Raw genomic sequence first — 9,429 nt, forward strand, 5'->3', positions numbered from 1 at the left:
TTTTTAAATTTAATTCCGATTCAACATTAGGCCTTTAGAAACATTTTTATTCTTTTACTTATTTTTTTATTACGCGCTGTATCTTAGAAATTGTAACGACTCGAAATTTTAAGATAAATGTTGCATATTAAGTTTATCAAAAGGACGGTAACAAACTGTGAATGAAAATTAAGGATTTTAAGGTCGACGAGGTTCTGGAATATTTTCAAGAATTTGCGAAGGACCACAAAAGTGAAAATAAATTCCAATAACCTTAAATAAACTCGTCGTGAATTATTTTAAGAAGGAAAATTATTTACTTAATTTTTCAGTCATGTTTCTCATTTTCTGGGAAAGGAATAAAAAGAAAAAGATTTATTTGCAACAAATAAAAAGAAAAGAAAAGTTGGGTTGTGGAGAAATTGGAAGAAAGGGAAATTGAAAAGGATTTAAGGGCAATTTTTGAAAATTTTCTCAGCCTCATCCATAAGAGAACCGACTCATCTCTTTGCTTTATCTCTTGGACGCGATAGACAAAGAAAGAGCGAAACCAAAAGAGGAAAAAAAAAACACAGAGATAAGAACAAAGAAAGAGAGACCGAGAAAGAGAGAAAGAAAAGAGAGCAAAGCAGAGAGAGAGTGAGCGGGAGATCTGAGGCCGGAAAAGAGAAAAATAAAGAGAGAGAGGGACATGGAGAGATGAGGATGGCAACGACTACGCTTGTTGTCTCGTCGGCGTGGGTTGTGCGTGAACCGAGAGAGCGAAGACGACTACTGTGCCGCCGTGGTCGCGCATGCGCAGCCAGGAAAAGAATAAGTTAGAGGCAGAGCGAGATTTTTCTGGAAAGGATGAAGAAAACTGAAATTTGGCTGAAGGAAATCGTCTAATGAAAGTGACGATTGATTGATGTGGATTTGTTCTGATGAAAGTGAAGGCTGACTGTTGGTTGACCTTGTTGATTGAACATATTGATTATAATTGTCCTCTCGGGTTCACTTTTTGGACTGAGCATGTGGTTTCGAATTGATGCTTGTGTGGAATTTGTTTCACTTGAATGTGTGGTTTCAAAAAAATTGATTGATTACTTGGATTGGGATTTCCTTTTAGGGTTCAAAATCTGACTCGCAGGATTCGAGGGATTCGGCCCGCCGTGATTCAGCAGCAGAGATAAAGAAGGGCTGGCCAAACGTAAAGAGAAGCTCGCCGGATTTAACATCAAGGCAAGGAATCCGTGATTCCATTTTTAATTTGCTCGAATTTCAAAATCAAATCTCAAGGGTTTTGAATTGAATTTCTTGGATTAGGTTTCAGAAACATGAATTGTTTATGGTTTTAGACAAAGATTTCTATCCACGATTTTATGATTATAAGGTTTTGTGGCTTTCTCAATGATAACCTAATGCTAATATTTACTCCTTGTTTCATGTGCTTCTCTACCTGGAACGATTACTAACTTGCTGCATGTTGCATATGAATATCTAATTTCTTAATTTAGACTTGATATGTTGAGTTGACATTGCCATTTGTGCTGTGAATATCTTGCGGTCTCGTAGAGTCTTCCGTAAATGAAATTAAACACCGTTTAATTTTAAGGGATTAATCTGTCTTAATGATCAATCTCGTAGACATTATTGTGAAATAGAGCTGGAAATATACACATAACATATGTAAATTTGCTTCTTAGATAATGTTCTAATTTTTTTTACAATGCTTGTTCATAAAGCTGTCCGCTGTCCGCTGCCGAGCCCGTTGCCGCCTCTGTTCTACTCTTCCTAAAGTTACTCGTTGCCGGTAAGTTTTTTTTTTTTAATAAAAAATTATCTGTTTAAATATTTGTTTTAGTGTAGGATTGAAAATCTTATTGTGAAATAGAGCTAGAAATATACACATCTATGTATGTAATTTATAAGTTTGATGATTTTGACTACAAGAATATCTAGCTACTAAGTTTGATGATTTTGACTCGACCATGGTTTCATCTACGAGCAATGAAGGAAGTGGTGATCAAAGAAATGAGAACTCCAACGGCATACCAGGTCAAGAGTGTTAGTAAATCGTGGATGTCGGATTCAACTTTAATATCTCATTTATCTTATATATTTTTTGCAGTAGAGATTTGGATATATTTGGATTGTTTTTTATTCTTAGTTTTTCATGAATATTGTTTTGACGATTATGCATGATTTTATAATAAATTTATTTACAAATTTATAGGTACGAAAGCTATTCTAATGAAGCTCATTTTAGATTCTTATGTACTCTGATTTTTTTAGAAACTGAAAAATTAGTCTTGTATACATAAATGCTTGTCTTAGAAGCATTATATTTAGAGCTAAAAATTAGTCTCCAAAGCACCATGACGAGACTAAATAAACAGTCACAGATGCCACTGTATTGGAGAGTGAAAATCAGTATCGAAAGCTCTACATCAAAGACAAAGCAAGAAATGGAACAGTGACTAAACATCGGTCCCTAAATTATGTTATCTGAGACTAAAATTCAATCTAGAAATCAGTTTATCCGAGACTAAAAATCCGTTTTAAAAGACTTACAATCAGTCACGATATCCGAGACTAACAATCACGTTATTCGGGACTAACAGTCGGTCTGAAAAATGCTTATTAGTGACTAAATACGAGTTCTCGGCCGACCTTATTAAGGACTGAAAAATGTGGTATCTGAGACTAGTTCTTTGTCATGAATATTGCGGCATATCCGAGACTGACTTTTAGTCCTTGATAGTAGCATCCGCCACTAGGTATCCGAGACTAGCCTAGGAGACTGAAAATCAGTCTCGGATACTCATCCGAGATTGTTTGTCAGGTATCGGAGACTAAATAATTAGTCTCTGATACCCTGTTTTCTTGTAGTGCGGCCCAAGCTCTTCACTCGGCCAATGGCCGAGTGAACCTCACCACCGTGCTCACTCGGCCATTGGCCGACCCAACCATTGAGGGGGTCAATGGCCGACTAAAGCATGCTCACTCGGCCAAGGGGTCTTCAAACCACCTCTTGGCCGCCTATAAATACAGGGGCCGCTCCCCTAGTCCAGGAAATCCAATTTTGAGTCCCGAAACGTTGTCAAACTCGTACTTCACTCGTTTCGCTCATCTTTGGCCTCTCACCACCTCTAAAACCTCTATACTCCACCTCAATCCTACTAATGTTGAGCGTCGGAGAGGTAAACAGAGGCACCCCCTCTGTTTTCCCTTCCTAGTTCACCTGTTCTTTACTCCTTTTAAGGTACTCTTACGAACTCAAGGGACATTCACAGCTAAGGGACGACTTGGGATACCAAGTCCGACACGCTCGAGCCGAAGTGAGATCACTTGGTCTGGCCTTGGGTCTAACCACTTCGGGCTCCTAAATCGTTGTCCGAAAATCAGCGACAACAGAAGTTGTTAAAGCTTTTATTTGTGTTTTATTAGCAAGGTAATAACTGTTGTCGCTGTTTTTCGGACAACGATTTAGGAGCCCAAAGTGGTTAGACCCAAGGCCGGACCAAGTGGTCTTACTCCGGCTCGAGAGTGTCGGGCTTGGTATCCCACGCCGTCCCTTAGCTGTAGGTGATCTCTATCTCGTCCAAGCACCTGAAATGTAAGCAACAAGGTGTGAACTACAAAGGGGAAATAGAGGGGTTGCCTTTGTTTACCTCTCCGACGCTCAACATTAGTAGGATTGAGGTGGATATAGGAGGTTTAAGTGTTTAGAGGCCGAGACTTGAGAGAAACGAGCGAGGTACGAGTTCGACAGCGTTTCAGTACTCAAATTCGGATTACCTTTGGGAGAGGGCAGACCTCTCTATTTATAGGCGGCCAAGGGGTGTTTGGGGGGCCCCTTGGCCGAGTGAGCACCTTTGGGTCGGCCAATGGCCGAGGGAAGGCTCTAGAGCCGGCCATTGGCCGAGGGAAGGCTCTAGAGCCGGCCAATGGCCGAGGGAAGGCTCTAGAGCTGGCCATTGGCCGAGGCAAGCCTTGAGCCGGCCAATGGCCGAGGCAAGCCTTGGGCCGGCCAATGGCCGAGGCAAGCCTTGGGCCGGCCAATGGCCGAGGCAAGCCTTGGGCCGGCCAATGGCCGAGACAAGCTTTGAGCCGGCCAATGGCCGAGGCAAGCCTTGGGCCGGCCAATGGCCGAGGCAAACCTTGGGCCGGCTGTATGGGCATTTGACTTGGCCCTTGGTTTGCGCCAGCCCCTGGTTGGGTCAGGGCTTCGCCGTTCAAGACCTCGCACCGGCCACGAGGGTCGAAGAAATGCCTTTGTCCTCGTCGGCCCTAGACGGGCTGACAACATTAGCCCCCCGAGTTTCCGGTCGAGCGTAGGTCGAGTGGAAACTCAAAACCTACGCTTTTATGTGGATGCGGGGTGAACGCTCTCGGGATTGCGTCACAGGGAACGGCCTTTGTGCGTCGCGAGTGACGGCCTTTGTGCGCCACGAGGGACGGCCTTTGTGTGTCACGAGGGACGGCTTTTATGCGTCACGAGGGACGGCTTTTGTTGCGCGTGGCTTATTTTCTCGACTTACCAATGAAGGCGTGATCGATTAGCACGACTTTATTGCGCGTGTCTTATTTTCTCGACTTACCAATGAAGGCGTGATCGATTAGCACGACTTTATTGCGCGTGTCTTATTTTCTCGACTTACCAATGAAGGCGTGATCGATTAGCACGACTTTATTGCGCGTGTCTTATTTTCTCGACTTACCAATGAAGGCGTGATCGATTAGCACGACTTTATTGTGCGTGTCTTATTTTCTCGACCCACCAATGAAGGCGTGATCGATTAGCACGACTTTATTGCGCGTGTCTTATTTTCTCGACTTACCAATGAAGGCGTGATCGATTAGCACGACTTTATTGCGCGTGTCTTATTTTCTCGACTTACCAATGAAGGCGTGATCGATTAGCACGACTTTATTGTGCGTGTCTTATTTTCTCGACCCACCAATGAAGGCGTGATCGATTAGCACGACTTTATTGTGCGTGTCTTATTTTCTCGACCCACCAATGAAGGCGTGATCGATTAGCACGACTTTATTGTGCGTGTCTTATTTTCTCGACCCACCAATGAAGGCGTGATCGATTAGCGCGACTCTATTGCGCGTGTCTTATTTTCTCGACTTACCAATGAAGGCGTGATCGATTAGCACGACTTTATTGCGCGTGTCTTATTTTCTCGACTTACCAATGAAGGCGTGATCGATTAGCACGACTTTATTGTGCGTGTCTTATTTTCTCGACCCACCAATGAAGGCGTGATCGATTAGCACGACTTTATTGCGCGTGTCTTATTTTCTCGACTTACCAATGAAGGCGTGATCGATTAGCACGACTTTATTGCGCGTGTCTTATTTTCTCGACTTACCAATGAAGGCGTGATCGATTAGCACGACTTTATTGTGCGTGTCTTATTTTCTCGACCCACCAATGAAGCCGTGATCGATTAGCACGACTTGGGCCTCGAGGGGGGCCTTGGTGTCACGTTTGTGTGACCGGGTTTTCCGTGGACGCTGGCTAGACCAGGTACGTCCGGTGGGCGCGAGCCTTTGAAACCCATTTGGGACTTGCTGCCCTTCGGCTCACGAGCTGGGTGGCAAGCGCGGACTCGGGACTCAACTCGAGGACGCGTGTAGAGCCTGCACGAGGAGTTACGTGATAAGTCTTTCCTTGGGACCTCCGGCCTAACCATCGGCCCCTTGAGACTTTGTTATACTTTTGTTTTTGTTTTGTTGAGCGAGCGAGCTCTAGTTTCGTTGAGCATTGTTTCCCATTCGCCCCCCGAGTGTCTCGTGTACTCGTACAGGAGACTAGAAATTATAATGCAACAAGATAAAGACTTCGAGGTGAAATGTAATATAATTACCATGTAGAAATAGTCAAAAATTACATCCATGGGCCATTGGCCTTATTGAAATTCGAGATTGTCTTAAAACCGGAAATAAAATGACATAATGAGAAACGGGGACGGGCTTCCACCGCAGTGCCAGCTTCTGTAGCTTGACCAAGCTAGAGGATGGCGCTCACCATCTTTTCCTTCCCTTTCCCGTCCACGCCTTGGATGTAGCACATCCTCGCCATCGACTGGTCTCCCAACATGATGGCAATCCTCTTCTCAGTCGGGAACTTCATCATCAGGTGATAGGTGGACGTTATAGCCTTCAACCGGTTGAGAGTCAGGCGGCCGATGATGATGTTGTACGCTGAGGGCTGGTTCACCACTAGGAAGGATACGATGCGAGTGTCCTCGAGCCCCCCCCCCCCCCCCCCCCCGGCGCTCCGAAGGTGACCGGGAGGTCGATGGTTCCCTCCGTCATGACCCTCTCCCCGGAGAAGCCAAAGAGTGGGGTCGAGACCGGGGTCGGTCCTACTCCGGATAGCTTCATTCTGTCCAGCGCCGATTTGAAGATTATGTCGGCGGAGCTTCCATTATCGATTAGGATCCTTCGGACGAGGTTGTTGGCGACCGGTGCGGAGACGACTATCGCGCCATTGTGCGGGTGGAGCACACGCGCTGCCTCTTGGCCGGTGAAGAACATGGACTCGAACGGGGCTGGAGGAGGAGCCTCGTACGTGTGGTTGATGTAGTGCGCTATTTTCCCTTGGGAAACTTCGCGCACGTATTTCTTCCTTTGCGTGCTCGAGTCCCCGAACTCCGGGCCGCCCATGATTGAGCCCACAATGTGCAATTGTAAGTTCCCTGCTCCTTGGTTCGCCATTTGGTCTGTGACGGTCGCCGTCGCCGGACCCTTCCTTTCTTGCCGTGGGCGCTCTCCGTGCACCGCGGCCGTCCCGACCGTTCTCAGGACATACTCTTTTAATTTCCCGTCTTGAATCAGGGCCTCGATCTGACGCCTGAGATGATAACACTCGGACGTCAGATGCCCGTGATCCTGGTGGTACTCACAGAACTTGTTTCGATCCCTCTTCGCGGGATCCTTCGCAAGAGGAGCCGGACTTCCTAGCTTGTCGCGGTGCAGAGCTAGGATCCGCTCTTGCGGGGCGTTCAGAGGGGTGTACGTCGATAATGCTCGGAAGCTATCAACGTGTGACGATCTTGGACCGGAGAGGGGGCGACCGTTAGGGGCCCGGCCTCCCTTGCTCCTCTTCCTCTGAGGGTCGGGACGATCTTCGTCGTGGTCATCGCGGTGGTGACTACCTTGTCCTCCTGACTTTCGGCCATCGAGATAGTCCTCGATTCCCATATGTGTGCGGGCTCTCGTCATCAGCTCCGCCATGTCTCGCGGGACATGCCCGACAATGGACTTGAGGAAGTCGCTCGTGCGAACTCCCTCGGTGATCGCCGTGATGGCATCTCTGTCGTCGAACCCTTCGACCTTGTGAGACTCCTCAGTGAAGCGAGCGAGGTATTGTCTCAGCGTCTCGTCTCTTCCTTGTCGGATAGAGAGGAGGTGGGTCTTTGGTTTCTTTTGCGCCACGAGGGTGGCGAATCGGGCAAGGAACGCCTCCCGTAAGGCCCGGAAAGACGAGATGCTCAACGGCCTCAAACTTCGGAACCACTCAAACCCCGACACTGTGAGGGTCAGGCTGAAGGCTTGGCAGAGGGTGGCGTCTGTCTGCCCTTGCATCGTCATCCACGTCTCATAGTGTTGGACGTGGAAGTGGGGGTCCGTACGTCCATCGTAGGGGGGAATGGACGGTAACTTGAAGTTTCCCACGCATGGTTGCGCGAGGACTTGTGCGGCGAAGGGAGAGTATGATTCCTCGATCCCTCCGTACGGCCTTTGCCTCCCTGACTCCCTCATTTCAATGATTTGATTTTGGAGGCTCTGAATCATCGTGACCATGTCAAGCCCGTTAGCAGGGCCGACCGTCGGGGCCACGGGAGTCACCGTTTGGCGTTCGTTGGACGCTTGGTCCACGACATTGGCCTGAGGCCGGCCAAGAGTCGCGGAGGGGAGCGCGTCCCTCCGAGAGTTGAGCCTTTGGCGGAGATCCTTGTTGTCAATGGTGCCCACAAGAAGAGTTGTAGTCTTTATTTTGAACATTTGATGTAATAAAGTCTCATGAAGACTCTTGCTTGTAATTGCCTATTCATTCATTAATAAAGTTGAAACGTTCATTCAATCTTCCTTGTCTGAAGTTTTATGATAAAACCATAGTCTTTTTAGTCCATAAACAAACTTAACAACTTACGAAGAGACAAATGTAGATTTGCATGAACAAACTCTTCGTAGTTTGCTTAAAACGATATATTCGCAATCTTAGGGTCAAAGGACTATTGACCTCAGTATGATTGTTAGAAGAATCTATGATGTCTGGTTATGAGGCATTGAGAGTTAGGAACTCTATAGTTCTTCTAGGTATCTTCCGAAGGTACTGAATTGACCAGTGCACTTCTAGAGACAAGATAAGAACAAACCATTTAACCTCTTATGTCTCGAAGTCACTATGTATGAATTGCATCATGCTTACCTTAATCCTGAAATGAGACATGCCATTTCACACCTTAGTATTCTCATTTGAGAAAGTCAAAGTTCGGACTCACTATGTGATTCCGAACAAGGCCTATTGGTGAAGTACTAAGTTGTGAGTCTGTCATGAGTAACTTTGTGAAGTTCTCATAGATATGGAATTCATGTACAAGATTGCTGAAATGCAATGTATGTCACCTCATGCTTTGTTCCTTGGAGTGTGAATAAATGAACTGGCCAGTGTCCAAATTGAGTCTCGACTCTTTTGGATGAAACAATGTGACTTGTTAGCTCCTCGTCAATACATTGTTTCTAACTTATTCACAAGCGACAAAGGAGTTGAGGAAATAACAGCTAGAAGGGTAAAATGGTAATTTAGTAAATCCCGACTAGCTGATGACATTCATGAAGGGTAAACATAGATAATATTCAGTGGATCCGCTCATCATAATTAGGTCGAATTCTTGAGTAGAAAATAAATTCATTTGAACCGAGAGATTTTCAGTGTCAGCTCTTTAGTGGAGTCAGTTGGCATTAAGCTAAACTTGGAAAAGGTTTGTGAACTTTTGAGTCCAAGTGTTTAGCTAAAGCTTTGTTCATTTGGATCCATGAGGTCACTGTCACGAATCACATCGATAGGAATAGTTAAACTGGAAGCTAAGTCAAAACAAGAACGAAAATAGTGAAAAGGGTATTTTTGTCTTTTGAGACAAACGAAGAAATGAATGTCAATAAATTTTTGACAAGGTCATTTTATGACATGTTTCACTCGGCCATGACTTGATCATTGGGCCTTGTGAATTAATTTCATTTCATAAGAATTTTATTGAAAATTCTTATTGGGCCTTTTTCATGTTGTCATGAACAAATGGAAAAGCTTCTAGAAGCCTTTTCTAGAAGGCCTTGGGCGCCCAACATACCCAACCAAGAGAGAATATTTTGTGCATAAATGTATCAAGATACTTGCCAAAAGAAAAATAGGAAACAAATTTGCATAAGGATGCTATATGGAATTCGGCC

At 45.5% G+C, this 9,429-nt stretch overlaps 1 long non-coding RNA gene across 1 annotated transcript; it reads left to right on the plus strand.

Annotated features, from left to right (window-relative positions):
* The first annotated feature begins 323 nt into the window (after positions 1 to 323).
* Positions 324 to 2,212, plus strand: LOC149390280 (uncharacterized). Its single transcript, XR_016300241.1, has 3 exons — positions 324 to 1,200; positions 1,704 to 1,771; positions 1,912 to 2,212. It is a non-coding gene; the product is annotated as an uncharacterized LOC149390280 (long non-coding RNA).
* Positions 2,213 to 9,429: the final 7,217 nt, after the last annotated feature.

Source organism: Urtica dioica, chromosome 7, assembly GCF_054948205.1.
Source record: "Urtica dioica subsp. dioica isolate 48M chromosome 7, U.dioica_male_clone48M_v1_H2, whole genome shotgun sequence".
In the NCBI taxonomy this organism is placed as follows: Eukaryota; Viridiplantae; Streptophyta; class Magnoliopsida; order Rosales; family Urticaceae; genus Urtica; species Urtica dioica.